Here is a 17459-nt window from a genome sequence, read left to right on the forward strand (position 1 = left end):
CAAAACCGTAATCTTTGCTTTTTATTGACTTAATAGTCGGTACTTCTTCAAATAGTGGCCTCCACTCTCATAGATGCTGGGTCTCTATTAATCAAAAAGCAATATATGTGGTAATTGTAATACCTCCTAGTTCTGAGAATCTATGGTTCACTCGTGGACATGAACGACCTCGCTCATCGAAACAGTAGCATCAAATGAGGGACCTACACAAACTCTCAGTCAAGTTATCTGAGCATAAAACATCTCATGGAGAGATGGAAATTAGCTTCCAGGTGATCGCTCTGCAGTGTTGTGTGTCCATTATTCTGATTTATTTAGGTTAGTACTTCTATTTCACTTGACATATACTGTATTTCATTGGCTTTATATCTGAATCCTGCACAACGGCAGTAGGGTTGACTTTAATCTCTGATATACAGAATCAATTAGTTTAGCTAAGCGTCAATATTTCTGAAAGCAATGAGTCCAAATGATGATTATATATCTTTAAGTGACCAAATACTTTGTTTAATGTATATAATGTAAAGTCGTGATCATTATTATCTGTTTATTTAGACCACACATACACGCATCATAAATATATTGTGATGAGCGGACTTTTGGTGAATGCACCTCGCGGTCGTGGAGTGAGAAGTGCCGTTCAGAGGATAAACACAGAGTTGAAGAAACATGCAGTATATGGAGTTGGTAATGCACAGTTGTTGATGTGTTCAGGTCAGAATGAAGCTATAAAATAGCGTCAGACTGTGTGACTTTGTGGGGACGCTACACTGTGCCTCCGTCTGCCATCAAAACAGAGGAGCTTGGCTTGCCATGAAGCGCATGCGTTAATTACACTAAACATTTGAACGAAATTAATGAAATAAACTAGTTACCGCCGTGAACAACCCTGATTTCTTTATATTGACTTTATTTTACGCACAAATGAAACAAACACAGAAAGTCCAACAGCATCTGTAATTCAAATAGTCCTTTACTGTAACTCGGTTCGGAGAGATGTTTTGCACACTATTGCTGGTCAGGGTAAAAATCATGCAATTTTGGGAGAATTTATAGCACACGGGGTGTAAAGAAGTACCACAGCCTTCCTGTCCAAAACGGTGATTATCAGGAGTCCGCCAGTTGTACGGTTTATAATTTTAGACGCAATCATTTCCACATTAAGGCTGAAAGATACATCCATCATATTATTTGTCATATTTTGGAAGCTTAGCTGAGCGTATAAAGTTTGCAGTGTTGTTGCACATCTGTCAGGATTAGCATATTTTCTCCAGTGGTGCACTTCCACAGTCTGGCTGCTCAGGGATTTCTAACAGGTCGTGGAAATGGGGATTAGGTTAAGGATTAATATTTATTTACACAACTGTGTTGACCTTCACGGAACACATGATACGTACTGTTGCGCCACCTCACCCCCCTGCACACGTTTATATGCGTGGTTTTTTTCACGCATGCTGGAACATTGAGTGTACTGCACGTAATTAAAAGCAGTGGCTGGCCTGCCCAGATGTTATGTGGACGGTGTTGACGTTCAGTGAATAGAAAAGGCCACCTGCTAACTTAACTCTTTGGCTTGAGGGCTGATTTGCATTCCTGCGGCCTGTTGCCTTGGCATGATTATTCCCAGCACTTCACAATCGCATCTACTGTTTAATATCATGGATTCCTTGCAATTCAGCAATATTTCTGGATCTCCTATGAATGAGCTCTTATTAAAGCTCCCCCGAGTTGCGATGCCCGCTTACGGTAACTTTTCACCACTTCTAAAATAAAAGAAAGTCAGGGCACATAAAATGTAGTGACCCATTCTTCTCTGAGCCCCCTTTGCGCTGCCGGAGTGACTCAAAAATGTGTTGGTGCTTTTCATCAAATTAATGGACACCAGTTTTTTTTTTTTAATTGTGATTGCTTCTGTGAACGTGATCGCTTAAAATTGTGATTAGGTTAAGACGAGGACGTGCAACAATGTTATACAACACGGTCATTTCAGGATGAGCATTCTATTAAACTGGCACACTAAACTGGCACTATTTATCTCCGAAACATGCAAATCCATGGCCATTTTCAAATAATTTAAGTCAGTTACCAGGTAGAAATGAATGCAGTCATGTTGCGAAACACAAATGTCCTCATGGTCTTGTCAAACCGTAATCAATTGCATGCCTAGAGGGATCTAATAATGTTTCTAAATCATATTTAGAAGGTTGTAAACAGGTTTTCTATGCTCTAACTACAAAAATATTTGATTTATAATTAAGGAATCCGACTTTGCAGAAATTCACTTATCATGATCAGGTCTGAAATCAATTAACCACGATAAACAAAGGATTACTGTGACTGACCATCACATGTGCAGTAGCATGTTTCGATTGTACGTGCTGAAAGTCCATTTTTCTTAATTTTGGTGAAAAACATCACTAATTTTGATTTTTTTAAAAGTAACGAAAATATTTGCAGTATAGCAATGTGAATGCATTTATAAATTTTGTTTTATTTATTTACGAGCTCATTTGAAAGCAACAGACTCTGACCAAAATGTAAAAACAAAAAATAAAACACAATAAGACGCACAGAATGACGACAAAAATGTCAAAATCTCAAGTGTCTGATTTAGAAGTACAGTAGTACCTCGCATAACGTAAACCTCCTTTTACGTAAATTCCACTGAACGTAAAGAATTTATGTAAAGTTTTTGCATCGTATTACGTAAGAAATTCCATATAACGTAAAGCATCTTTTTTTTCCAATGAACTTTATTAATGCCTTACAAATTACACTAACAGTGCATCAAACCATGGGCATTGAAAAATAACAGTTGGATAACAAAACACATAAAATAAATAACACAGAAATCAGAATTAAAGAAATAAAAACGTAACAGAAAAGTGATATATAAATAAATAAAAAAAATAAAAAAAATAAAGATAATAATAATTATTAAAGTAAGTTACATCAGGGGACATGAGCAATGAAAATTAAATTGAATTAAGGATATTGAAGTGGGAGCACAGATTTATAGTCTTGATAGCTTTCTTGTTATTAGCAAAGGATATTGATTTGAAGTACAGCTTCAGTTCTTTCATGAAAACATAAAAAAGGGGTTTCACTTTGGCAAATTTAAAGTCGGTGCAAGTTTTAAAAAAAAAAATGTTAAAGTCGGTGCAAGTTCAGACTAAAAGAGTACTGTACACTTGGTGACGCCTTTCAGTTTTATTCATTTACAGTAATCTTATTTTGTACCTTATTTTACATTGGAATGTTACTCTACTATGTTTATGCTAACATTTTCTTATATTTTCCCACCATATTTGGTGGACTTTTAATATTTTGAAGGGCCAAAGGGGTGAGTTTGGGAAGATCTTGGAACGGATTTGGCTATTTACATGTATTTTACGCTTCGTATAACGTAAAAACCCTATAACATAAACGTTTTCGGAACGGATTATTTATGTTGTAGGGGCGTCTACTGTACTTTGATTCTGTTGGACATTTACTGCATTGACCCGAATATAAGATGACCCTTAATGTAAGATGAACGCTCTTTTCGAGACCTATTAAAAAAAAAAATTAAGACAAAATCATTTTTTTTTAGATTTATATTTTCAATATCAGTAAAACAACATCTGGTAGCTAGATTGCAATAAATATATTTCCTAGCTGCTTAAAAGTTGTTCAATGACTCCTTCATTGATCACCATTAACCTAAAGAAAAACTGCGCTTTTGGGGAATTTTGCCAATCATCCACAATCCCTATGTGAGACAAGAACACGTGTTTCTCTTTTCTGTGCGTTCTGGATAGTCGCGTAGTGCTGGGAGTTTTTCACTATGAATGAGATTCATCTATTCTGCCCATAAGTCCGTCTGAAAAAAACTCCCACAACTGCAAACCGCTCCATTTACATGCTGTAACCTGCATATTAACTAAGCTGTAGCGACATTGTTATTGCATAACAATGTCGTAGATGGACTGTGTCTATAGCTGTGATATCACGCACTATGTGCTCCATATATCAGACTCAATATCACGGTGACTTACTCATTGGACAATTTTCCATCTGGTCTAGCTGACCTGGGGTGTTTTTTTCAATTGATGATGGATGGAAATAGGTTTCTACCACTGCAGGGTTTGTTGGCGCTAACAATTCTTTGTTAGTTGTGATGCAGTCTCTTGGAGCAGTGTCCTCCTCGCCAGATACACAAAGCCTTTCCACCAGTGGTAACACTGTGTGCCACTCAGTGCAGCAGAAACACTCCATGTCTGTCAGCAAGGCTTGTCAAGCTCCACATTTACACCACCAAGTCATGGCAGTCCTGATTCTCTCAGCCCCCGTATGCGCCGACGTTTCACCGTCTCTTCTAAAACCTGTGGCTCACACTCTGTATAGTCAGGCTCAAAAAGATAAAGTTCTGGATTCTCATTTGTCCCAAAGTAGTCATCGTCGCCGGCTCTCTCAAAGTCTGCCATAGAAAACACACTCATTATAAGCTATAGTTGTTGATGGTAGTACCATTAGTGGCTATGTGCCCTTTAAAATCAATGGAAAAGAAGGAAATAAGCTTCTGTAAAGCTTAAAATGACCAGAATACTGTAAATATTACATGTTATCATGAATGTGCCTGTTACCACATGGTTACAGCATGTATATACAGAGTTGTTGGAGGTTTTTGGATATTCGTTTTAAAGGGCTTTATAGATGGAATGGGTGAATCCCAATTTCGTGCATTGTTAGTGAAGAACTGTCAGCACAAGGCGGCTTTCTAGAACACTCAGGAAAGAGAAAGACGTGTTCCTGTCCCACATAAGGATTGTGGATGATGGGCAATTTTCCTTTACAATTACCATCATAAATTCTCTTCTGTTGTTTGCTAACTTGCTAACAACCTTTGCCCACGTCGCTAGTGTGTGCGAGTGACAGGAAGAAAAGCCGTCGTTTGGCACCACGTGTGGTATGTATAATTTGCTAGACTCCAAGTTTAAGACATTTTTGTCAGACTTTTTACCAGAAAAATGGTGTGCCAAAAATATGGGGTATATACCGTATACTGTGATTGTTTAGATGCGTTTTTTGTTTTTTTTCCTTCTCATTTTATTCAAAGTGATAAAGAAGCATACTTCCTAATATTATTGGTCTGGTTCCATTGATCCAGGCTGTGTTAACCTTATGTTCTTTGCGTAGCTTCAAGTTTATTTTCATAGTGTCACCTTGCAGTCCATCCAAAAGGCAAGTGAAACTGTATCTAATAAAAATGTTGTGCAGTTTACCCAGTCCATCCTGCCCCCCCCCAACATATGGTTCTCCTTACTTGTCTTCTGTGGGTGGCCGATGGCTTCCATGCAGCTCAATCAGGCGCTCCTGAGAAAAGAGAGCACGCGGGTCACATTTTTACATGTTGTTTGGTATGACAAGGCTGCGGCGAGAAAGTGTCCTCTCAGAGGGCCATGTTGAATCATGGTTACCTGTGCTTGTCACCCACGTATGCATATATTATATCCGCTTGTCAGGGTTACATCAGACTGCGTGTGAGCTGTGATTTGTTATTTCCCATTACCGATGAAGGCAGCATCAATACTGGCGGAAAAAAAAGGCTTCAGCATTCCTTTTCTTCTGCGAATGCTTTCAACCAAATTATTAAATCTTCTCATTTCCTTGAAGGTTGAATGATAGGAACAACTACAAAGACAGTGTGGTGAATGTTCTCACAGATATTGCTTCATTTTGAACCAACTAGTTTAATTGTAATGTTATGACACATTTTTCATAATTTCCTGCAATTTGTATATTTCACTTGGCCCTCAGGTGATTTCAGGCATACTTCTATTAATTGCACTGCTGCACCATCGTTAAGTACCGGGTTTTTGTTTTCAGTGTAAATTGGAGGTAATTTAGTCAAACAGATTATACATTTACACATTTATTTGGCCGACTGAGGACAAACACAGTATTGTTTTAGTGTTTTAGTGTTTGTTTTGTGTGTACTCATAAAGATCACCTACTATTTTTTTCCTTAGTTTGTCTTTTTTTGGTACTTATTTTTAGATTTGCATAAAATGTGTGCGATAAATACAGATTTGGAAGATGGATTCATTATAAAATGTGATATTAATTGGGCCGCACGGTGGTCTAGTGGTTAGCACGTTGGCCAACACAGTAACAGTCTGGAGATCGTGAAGAGTTCGATTCTCCCTTGGGCATTTCTGTGTGGAGTTTGCATGTTCTCCCCGTGTGTGCGTGGGTTTTCTCCGGGTACTCCGGTTTCCTCCCACATTCCAAAAACATGCATGTTCGGTTAATTGGTGACTCTAAATTGTCCATAGGTATGAATGTGAGTGTGAATGGTTGTTTGTCTATATGTGCCCTGCCATTGGCTGACGACCAGTCCAGAGTGTACCCCGCCTGTCACCCGAAGTCATCTGGGATAGGCTCCAGCATACCCCCGCGACCCTAAAGAGGAAAAGCAGTATAGAAAATGGATGGAAATTTCGACTGCATCCCGCAATTTTTCAGTATTTCTGCATATACATTAATAGCTTATTGGTGAATGAAATGTCTTGCTTAACATAGATGAATTTAGCATAATTTATGTTATCGATGATGATGATTTATTGATTGATGATGACTTCAGCTGCTTCAAGTCTTCTTTTTAAAATCTTTAACATCTTATTTCAGTCTTATTTCCTTGTAGTGGAGATGATGTCATCTTTCGTATTTGTCCAGTTCCTTGATGTCTTTGACTTTTATTAGATGTAGATTTTTCATTTGGCGCTAAAAGTGCCTTGAGTCTTCTAAATAGTATAAATGGTGCTGAAATGTCATGGAAACAGTCATGGAAAAAATGATTAGACCACCCTTGTTTCTTCAGTTTCTTGTTCATTTTAATGCCTGATACAACTAAAGGTACCTTTGTTTGGACAAATATAACAATAACAACGAAAATAGCTCATAAGAGTTACATTTTTTGGCAGTACAATGCTATAGTTTTCATGTAAGAATTGAAGTGATTTTGGTTATTATCAAGAAAACCATGGAAGTTGCTACATATCAGCTCGTAAATTAAACTCTTATGAGTTATATTTGTTATCATCATTATATTTGTCCGAACAAATGTACCTTTAGCTGTACCAGGCATTAAAATGGATCAATAAACTGAAGAAACAAGGGTGGTCTAATCCTTTTTTCCATGACTGTTGGTTTTAAAGCTGTAAAACCCCTCGCCATACACTTCAAACACTTTTCTCAGACAGGCATTAACATTTTATCACATTTCTCTCTTGTTTAATCTTAATCTTGATCTTAAAATCTTAAAATCCTAAAAATCCTACTAAAGTCTTGCAAGAAAAGGCTCAGTGGTGAAATGTTAAAACAGGCTACTTGTCAATAGCCACTATGTAACCCGGTCATGTGGATTTACCGCTGCTGTTAAATTCAATTTCTGTCTCCATGAATATTGACACACTTTAAGTTGTAACTTTTTCACCATCCAGTTGGAGTTGTAAATCAGCCATGATAAAATATAAATCTGCTTGCTTTAGTAATAAAATGATTCCAAATGTTAGATTGTGTAATACCTTGTTTTATGTCCATCCATATCATCTCATAGTTAAACTTCCTATTCTTTAATAGTTACTTCACCGCTGATCATACTGAACGCATGGCAACAACAAATTGCACATTTTATGTAACATGATATGTACATTCTATATATTGTGGACATAAACCTAACACAAAGGTTGATGGCTTTTACTGCTCAAAGCAACAGGGTGCTCCTCAGTGTGATTACAGTGAAGATAATGTGGAACACACATGCTTGTGTCCAAGGTTAGCTGTGGAAAGTTGGCTCACAAAAACAGCAGCCTTCCTGAAAGGACGCTGCATTGGTATTCTATTTTCAAAAGCCTTCTTGGAAATCATAGAAATGAAATAGAATGGAAACACTTCTCATAACCTATTGCTCGGTAATCTTAAGTGTACGGTTGGAGTAAACGCATACACCTTTGGAATGTTTAACCTGCAATCATTGACATTTAATTATGGATATAACATGCTAGACATATCCATGCATGTCACCAAATCCATCCTATGGACACTGAAGATGATTGTTTCTTATACACTGATTTCAGCCTGTATCTGCATAGTTTAAATCATGGCACAGGTTATCTGCAAAGCACTGCTGTTTTCACATCTGGTTCTCTCTTAGGACAACATTTTTCTTTAGACGTTCAATAACGAGACACACGAGAGTAAGGGTATTTTATTTAATACAACAGAAAACATCCCCCAAAAACCAAAGACCTGATATTTTATAAACTAGTGCAGCCGTTTTAGACATGTGTTTTCCTTTACATTGGTAACTCGGTTATTAATCCGTTCCATAGGGTTAGTCTCAAATCGACTTGTACGGAAACTGAAACTATTTTCCACGTAGGAGACATGTAAATCCAATGAATCTGCGCTAGACACACAAAAATGTTAACACAAAACACTTTTTAATATTGAACAATTAGTTTTACATGCTGAAAACAATGCAAAATGCATATAAATTATTTTGCAGCCGTAGTCAATAAAAGTCACTTGTGGTGTAACTATGTTAGTTAGAACTACAGAGTCAACCGGTGATGACATCATAGATGAGCGACGGAGCTGAGGGACAATGACTTCCAGGCAAACAGGCATGTTTTGTCATAAAAACACGTTACGAAAACAGTTGGACTCACGCAGTGAATTAATAACACGACAAGATTGGGATTCTTTGTTTGGGCACTCGAGTCCTCGAGGAATTATACACGGGTAAATGGTCTAGTTTGTGTAACATTCTCACTTGTGTTTACCAAATGAATTTGCCTTACGGCATACCGTAGTATTATGTAAACTTAGTATCGTGAGATTTAGGGGTGTGCGTGTTGGGTGTGTGATTAAGAGAGCACTTAATAAACAAGCAATGCAGGGAGTAGTCTGTCCACATCTTTATTAACTCTTCCAATACCAAAGACATATTTCTACGTTTTTATAGTCCCGAACGCGCGATCCCAAAGACGTATTTCTAAGTATTTCTGCACACTAATGGATGCCAATGGATGTCTAATTAATGTCACTTTTAGAGCGGTTTTAAGCCATTAAAACGGCCACAAGGAGGCAGAAGTGCATTTGATAAGCGCTCGGCATGTGAATTTGAATGGAAAAAACATACATGACGGGGCTGCACGATGACCTAGTGGTTAGCATGTTGGCCACACAGTCAGGAGATTGGGAAGATCTGGGTTCCGTTGTGCATATCATCTGGGAGTTTGCATGTTCTCCCCGTGTGTGGGTTTTCCTCCTACATTCCAAAAACATGCATGTCTGGTTAATTGGAGACTCTAAATTGTCCATAGGTATGAATGTGTATGTCAATGGTTGTTTGTCTATATGTGTCCTGCGAGTGACTGGCGACCAGTCCAGGGTGTACCCCGCCTCTTGCCCGAAGTCAGTTCGGATAGGCTCCAGCATACCCGCGGCCCGAGTGAGGATAAGCAGCATAGAAGAGGGATGGATGGAAAACATACATGACAGCAAGGAGGAAGTGGAAAAACGTGGACGAGTGTAGCGTGCAGAAGGTAACACATTGCAGCATCATTTTAATGCATGCACTAGTGCACACACATGCACACACTGTTCAATTCCAAATGTGTAAATTGTAAATAGTTCATGGTGACATATTTGTAAATAAATTGTTATTTTGATTTTTTGTTGTTTATGTTGTGGTACAGTTGTTTAGATATTTGAGCTGTCATAAAATTGTGTCAAAGTGAAAGTTGTGCTTGAAATGTATCTTTTCACAAAAAGCCAGTTTTCTTCCTTTTTAGTCGGAAACTGATATTTTCCTGAAACTTACCTATGTTCTAATGATGATTACTAAATAACAAAGACACAAAAAAACAAACTTTTTTTTCTGATGAAAAACAGGAGTCTAATCTTTCTTTTGGTGGAGGGGCCATCTTTTTTATAGCCATAAAACAAAATATTCTGTGTGCCTTGAAAGATCAGTCGAAATCGTCTAAAATGGCCGTTAGGGAATGGGTTGTGTTTTGAAAAATGGCTGGGATTGAATGAGTTGATACCACAAGATTCAACATGCAAAATAGTAAATTACCACAGTTTTGTCAAAAACCAAATCATACACAAACAGGGGCTTTCAAAAACAGAGGTTCCACTGTATCTACAAAGAGTCATCTACAAGTACTATTGTATAGGTTGGTTATAGTAATAATATCAGATTATTTTACTGAATGAAGTACATTGCCTAAAACTTAAAAATTGTCAAAAAAAATCATTGAGGAATCCAGTGTTTTAACTGGATGTCACAACCTTTCCTGCCTGTCTTAATATCAATCTGACTTAGGTTTTCTACACACGTGCATTGTGTTCATTCCAGAAAGCCCGGAAGGCTACTCGTTTCAAGTGAGTCTCTGCAGCTGGTATTTGTCAAGATAAACCGGTGCCGTTTCCTAAAAAAAAAAAATGGAATGTTAAAAGGCCAGTCAGCGTTCAGTAAGAGAATATACAGAGAAACCAAAACAATCAAAACACTCAAAACTAATAACTAATTAATAAACTAAAAAAAGTTCCTCATCGTATTATTGTGATTCCAATTTAATTATCTCATGCATGTGTTTTATGGATGTAAATGGCTCCGAAAGGAATTCAACGAGGCGCAGCAGCTTAGAACCCTGCTAAAGTAAATTAGTCTATGTTTCAGCAAAATGTGTTACTTTTTAGTTCCTACTAGGAGGGACGAGAAAACCTGGGGTCATTACGGAAATGTCATTACGGGAGGCTCTTGCAATACTATCCTCATCCTGACGGGGTGGCGCGGGTGTTAGCTGGAAGGTGCTGGTCACAGGAATCCAGGGAGGAAAAGCCACTTTTTTTTGATGGCAGCACCATCTGTTCAGCAGAAATTCAAATGCTTTAAATATATTTTTAAGCTTTAGTGAATTAATGAATTTGACTGCCAAGATGGATTATACCCCCCAGCTCAGAGTTTTGGCGATCAGACTTTTACAGAACTTTTGGGTACAAGTACTTTATACACAAATAAAGGTAAAACCACAAATGTTTTTCAGTCAATAAAAGAATTTATCAATTGGACTGAGAAGTATTTGAAAACTAAATTTTTAATGCAAATGAATTATTATTTTTCTTGCTGTCCTTGTTATTCTTTTTGCAACCCCTATGAACATAAAAAAACTCCAAAAGAGTCAGTGCCTTATCAGCCATGAACCTCAATGCACATCACTGCCCAAAAGTCGTATAATAAATTCCCATATATAAGCCACACCCACCAAATTTGGAAGAAAAAACAGTTTTGTTCTTACATACGCCGCACCGGGGTATAAGCCGCAGGTGTGCACATCATAAAATAAGATATTTAGTGCACAGAAAGATGTTACACAGAAAGACTTTTTAAATTTTTAATAAAGTAAATGCTTTTTTTTCCCAAACACTGCGCGCCAGACAGTGGTGCAACACTGCTACTTAACCATGCAGAACAGTACACAGCCAGTTAAACACAGTGCCGAATAGTGCATGTAACATACAGGAGATAACAATAGCCGTGAATGGATGCGTTCATCGTAGTTGTAGTTTGTCACTACATCAAAAAACCTTGACATTATTGTGAGTGTAGGCATACTTTTTTTTTTTTTACAAAGCTCAGAATTACTATTGCAACAACACAACATCAATAGGGTAAAACTGCCCTGTCGACGGTCTAATCCCGACTCACGTTCCCTATTAGTGGGTGAACAATTCAATGCTCGGTGAATCCGTGTGAGAACTGAACAGCGTCCTAATTCCTTCGTCACGTTGTCAGCTCTCTCTCTTTTTCGGGGAGCTGTGTCCCCCTTCAACTGGCAGTAGTCCTACGTGAAGCAGCCATGTTTCCCTTGCCATCCATCCATCTTCTATGCCGCTTATCCTAAAAATCCATTGCCATTAACTTGAAAGCGGCATCAATTTCATTTCTTCGTGTATGTTCTATGATGGAAGCTTGTCACTATCGGGTTGTCATTGCAAATGTGCACAACGCAGCTACATTCCGGTACAGTAGGTGGTGGTATGCACCTAAACATTGGTTGCGACCCACCATAAACAAAAAGAAGAAGAACGCCTCCTAATTCCGGTACACCATAAACAAGAAAAAGAACATCTACATCTGGTCGTTTATTTTCCGTAGTCAGAGTTAGATGGACAGATTGATACTTTATTCATTCAAGAAAACAATATTGTATTTTGTGTTTTATTGTATCTGTATTTCTATTTATTGATGTACGTGTACGCCTGTTGTGCTACTTACACTGTGTAATATTTACATGGGGTCACTTGTGAAACTGCTGGATATTACACATTATTTCTGATGGGGTTATCCTCTGGACTTCATAAGAACCAGTGGCACCTTTGTGGCCACCTTTGAATCATCATAGTACGTAGTAGTGCATATGCCCCTGGCAGAAGCAGGTATGTGTCAACCCGATCGCTGCACAAATTCCAATACATCCCCTCTTTTTTTGTTGTTTTCATTCAACATAACATGCTTTGCAGTCTTGGTGGTATATGTATGGTGATTATTGAATAATCCAACTGTTTTACATTTGATTTTAGTATAAATTGCACTCACTGTAAACTGGAGTGTGTGCATGCATAACTGGCTCCACTCAATGAGAGCAGAGGGTTGTGAGAATGGTAGTTTTATGGTTGTTTCCTGAACTTTTTTTGCCCTTATGATGGACTATCTTAATAATAGTGTTTTCCGAAATACATATTTAAATGATTAGTAGTAGTTCTGAAGTGTAGGAGATGTCACGAGATTGGGAAATAGCCACATATTAGCCGCACTGATGCAAAAGCCGCATGGTGCAAATTATCAGAAAAAAGTAGTGGTGTATGCAGTGTTCCCTCGCGGGGGATAGGTTCCCAAAATAGCCCGCAATAAGTGAAATTCGCGAAGTAGCCAACTTCATTTTTAACAATTATTATATATGTTTTAAGGCTGTAAAACCCCTCACCATACACTTTATACACTTTTCTCAGACAAGCATTTCTCACATTTCTCTCTTGTTTAAGCACTCTCAAAGTTCAAATTTCATTAGAATTTTAATGAACCTACTTGGTTGGACACAAGAAATTATTGACGCACTGACCGTGGCTCTTTCGGTTATGGTGTTTTTGTGTCCTTGTTGAAGCGTGTTGCATCTGCCATCGTGTTTATTCCCCCCGCGTTGAGGATTAATTTGGGGTCCGGCTGGCTTCTTATGCTATTTGGGTGCAGAGCTTTTTGTCTGTGTTGTGGGTTTTGTCGTGGGGAGGCCTTGCAGCTGTGCAGCGTTCGGAGTTGCACGGTTGGCTATTGTTTACTGTATTAGCGGTGAGCAAGAGCTCACTGTTTGCTAACTAGCCATGACCACAATCAAAACGCAGAAGACTACAATACTCAACCTCCAAGAATGCAATTCTTCTCAAAGGACCAGGCTCGGCCTGTAACAGCGTTCTTACGCTGTAAAATTGTTTTTAAAAAGCACTAAAATTGCACCAAAAAAAATCCACCAAAGAGCTAATCTGCGAAAAGTGAACTGTGATGGAGCGAGGGAACACTGTACACCAGAATTTACGGTAATTTGCAAGAAAAAAACTTGGGAATTCACATCAGTGGTTGAGGTTTGTGGACGACCTGACCGGGGGTCATCTGTGCAAACGTTGTCTCGCTTGAACTCAGCAGCCCACTTTTTCACAGTTGTATACGAGAGGGAATCCTCAGCAAGTGTCTGTACCATGTCCTCAGGGGTTTCATTGGGGGTACAAACTTTTCTTTTGCATATACTTTATGATTGCTCAAACTTCTGGTTTGTCCATCTTCTGATTTGTCACACACGCCTAACCTTCGCCTGTCCGTCACCTGCGAAAAAATTAAGACAGAACTCTGTATTAGCTTTTCTAGTTTCATAAGAAGTGTCAGTGTGTTATCACAATACAAATGTTTAGCTATGGGTCCTTTTACTGGGCGAGGCTTAAACTTTTTGACTGACCCTCGGAGCATCTCTTTATACTTGTGTGGCAGACAAGAATGCTAACATGTTACTTAAAACATTGCCTGTACAATTCATAAAAGGTTTATGATGCAGACTGTTTCCTATGCAGAAACATTGATTTGAAATCAGAACTTGGAAACTAAGCAGCGTCACATTTTAACTTCCAACCTCATATTTGTACAAATGAGAATTAACACACATACTGTATGTTTACATGTAGTGTTCATCAGAAAAGATAGGAAACAAATGCAATGCAATATTTTACAATGTGATTATTATTTTGTGAAACTGATAGACATCAATCTTGAGGTCTGCTGTAGGTGGCTGATCACATGAGTCGCCTGCAACCCCTGAGAGCGAGGTAGTAGAGGTCTCTCGTTCAGTGCGGTGAGATGGTTGAATGCAAGGACTTCATTAAGCTTCTCTATTGTTAACATCTGGCTTCAGAAGAATGGCTCTTTCTCTGGTAAATGTTGACCTGGCTTAACAAGGGATTTTATTACACCATGCAGTTGACATTGGCAGCGGTGGCACGTCTGGCAATGGAAAACCTGCTCAACTGTTTAGGTCACGGGGGATCAATCAAAGCGGCCTGTTTCCGTCAAAGCCCCTCCGTTTTCAACCACAGCATTGAGGCGAATGTTCACCTAATTTTGTTATTTCACCTCCAAGGTAAGTCTTTGTGGAACACGCAGTGAATTAAACACTTCCGATTCTGCAGAATGCAATCAATATTTAGACAGGTAATAAAGCATTTGGCGATGATTTGTAGCCCCATAAATAGTGCAGTTACAAATTCACATCAAGCACATCAAATTGTGTGTAACAAGAGAAGAAAAATGAAACCTGATGTCCCCTATTTTGGCCACAGGTGGGCAATGACAGCTGAAAAATGTAGCTATTTGTGTATAAAAACTAAAATATTTCTGCCCTACAGAAACAACACAAGTTTATTTGATCAAAACAGTCACAAGAAATGTACTGTAAATGCTCTAATTGCAGCTGGGGTGTTTATTTATCTAAACTGCAAAGGGCTGTATTGTAAGCAGATTATCATTAGAGAGAGACTGTTGGAAGTGGATTCAGTTTTTGACAAAAATTATGAGCAAAAATGTCTCCATCTTGGTTATTATATGACTAAACACTGTGCCTAACAAACTAGCCCTCAGAATGGAGTGCCCAAACAAAGCATCCATGCACTGGTGACTCATTCTTTGTGAAGAATGGATAATAGTTTCTTTAGAGTTGGGACAAAATAGACAGAATTTGGCCAGGGAATAATTTAATCATTATGTGTATGTGGTGTGTTTATTTGTTCATAGAACTCAGAGTGATGAACTCAAATCTGTCTCCTTCCTTCCTCCCAGTAAGGTGTGTGCTGTGCAGGGATGAGATGTTCAAGAGCACTGTGTGTTTCTGAGAGTTAGAGGAACATGTGCATTCTTTTTTATTAAATGCAACTGCAAAAAAGTTATAAGTGCCAGAACTTTAATAAAAAATGTGAGAATGTAAGAAACAATATTTAAAGAACTCCTAGCACGGTACAAAGGTAGCAGTAACATTACTGACACATAGTGACCATTGACATCTTTGAACATCTTCTGAATGCCTTGTAATTCTATTTTAGTTCATTTACCCATTTTTATGCTTGAAAATGCTTACTTAAATTCGCTTAAATATGCATATACTTTATATATATATATATATATATATATATATATATATATATATATATATATATATATATATATATATGAGACTGAGGTGGAGAGGGTGAAAACCTTCAAGTTCCTTGGCACATACATCAGCGAGGACCTCACCCGGTCTCACAACACCCAACAAGTTATCAAGAAGTCGCAAAAGAGACTGTACTTCCTGAAAAGACTGAGGAAATTTGGCATGTCAACCAAAATCCTCAGTTGCTTCTATAGGTGCACTATCAAAAATGTCTTTCCCGCCTCTATCACTGTTTGGTATGGTAACTGTACAACACGTGATAGGAAGGCACTCCAGCGGGTGATCAAGACCTCACAGCATGTTGTTGGGGCAGCCCTCCCCTCATTGCAAGACATTTATAAAACTAGAGTCCTACGAAGAACAAACAACCTCATCAAGGACAGCACACATCCACAACACTCATTATTCACACTCCTACCGTCAGGCAGACGCTACAGGAGTTTGAAGTCCAGGACCACAAGGCTGGCAAACAGCTTTTACCCACAGGCCATCAGGCTTCTCAACGAAGCACTCGCACACGCCGCACGCAACACACGCACACACTCATAACATGATTTATTTATTTATTTGTATTAATGTCTCTTCTGTTCTTGTTGCTTAATTTATTGGTATTAATGTTTCTTATGTTCTTATTCATTTTCTTGTGTTTTTCTTTCTTTTTTTGGGAGAATGAACAGAATAAGAATTTCATTGCATAGTATAATAGTATAATAGTATAGTACAATCATAGTATCTGTTTTACTGTGCATATGACAATAAAACTCTTGAATCTTGAATCTATAGATATATATTTTACTAATAATAGGCTGCATTCAACCACAAAAGAGCATTATTTATTAATGTATATATATTTTTAAACATTATGGAGTGAAGCCCCGAAATTCAAAGCGCAAAGTGGTGTGGGATTACTGTATTCCGAATATTGTTGTTAATAATGTCATGACGTCAAAACAAAAAATGCTTGCCTTTGATAAATTTCATTGCTTTGATGCTTTTACGAGTTTGCCGAATGCGTATTGCCCTAGTGCTATACAAACTTCCAAGTTGAGCCGAGTATTTTGTTTTTTTATTTTGGTTTCCTTAAGTAAGTAAAAAAAAATGTGTTTACCTTTTTTGTCTTGGCATAGTAGATTGCGTTATTTCTTGTTTCCTAATTATATGGACAAAAGTGTCTTCTTGATATTTTTCAGATTATCCAGTACTCACACCTCATTGATGCACTCCACAATATTTTAAGAATTAAGCATACTGTATCTATCAATATATTTGTTTCTTCCCCACGCTGGAAATGCTGACCTTTACCGGCTTTGTTTGATTCCGTTACTGTCGGACCCAAATCCCACGCTTTGTGATCTGGGCTGTACGCATGGCACAAAAAACGTAATATTCTGGTAGCGATAATTTTACAATTTACGTGTTTACATGACTTAACATGCCTCCTTGGTGTTTAAGGTGTTTCATTGCCTCAAATATTTTTACTAATATTTATAATAGTCCAAATTAAATATACAGCATTCTACCACAAACCAGTTGAGACAGCATCCCTGCTGATTGCAACTAAGTAGTACACTCAATTTTGCCTCAGTTGCATCTAGACACGATTAATCTAATATTAATTACAAGAAAAAGTGACAGTGTTCCCTATTGTTCCATTTCCTG

This window comes from Dunckerocampus dactyliophorus, chromosome 14 (genome assembly GCF_027744805.1).
Source record: "Dunckerocampus dactyliophorus isolate RoL2022-P2 chromosome 14, RoL_Ddac_1.1, whole genome shotgun sequence".
NCBI classification, from domain to species: domain Eukaryota; kingdom Metazoa; phylum Chordata; class Actinopteri; order Syngnathiformes; family Syngnathidae; genus Dunckerocampus; species Dunckerocampus dactyliophorus.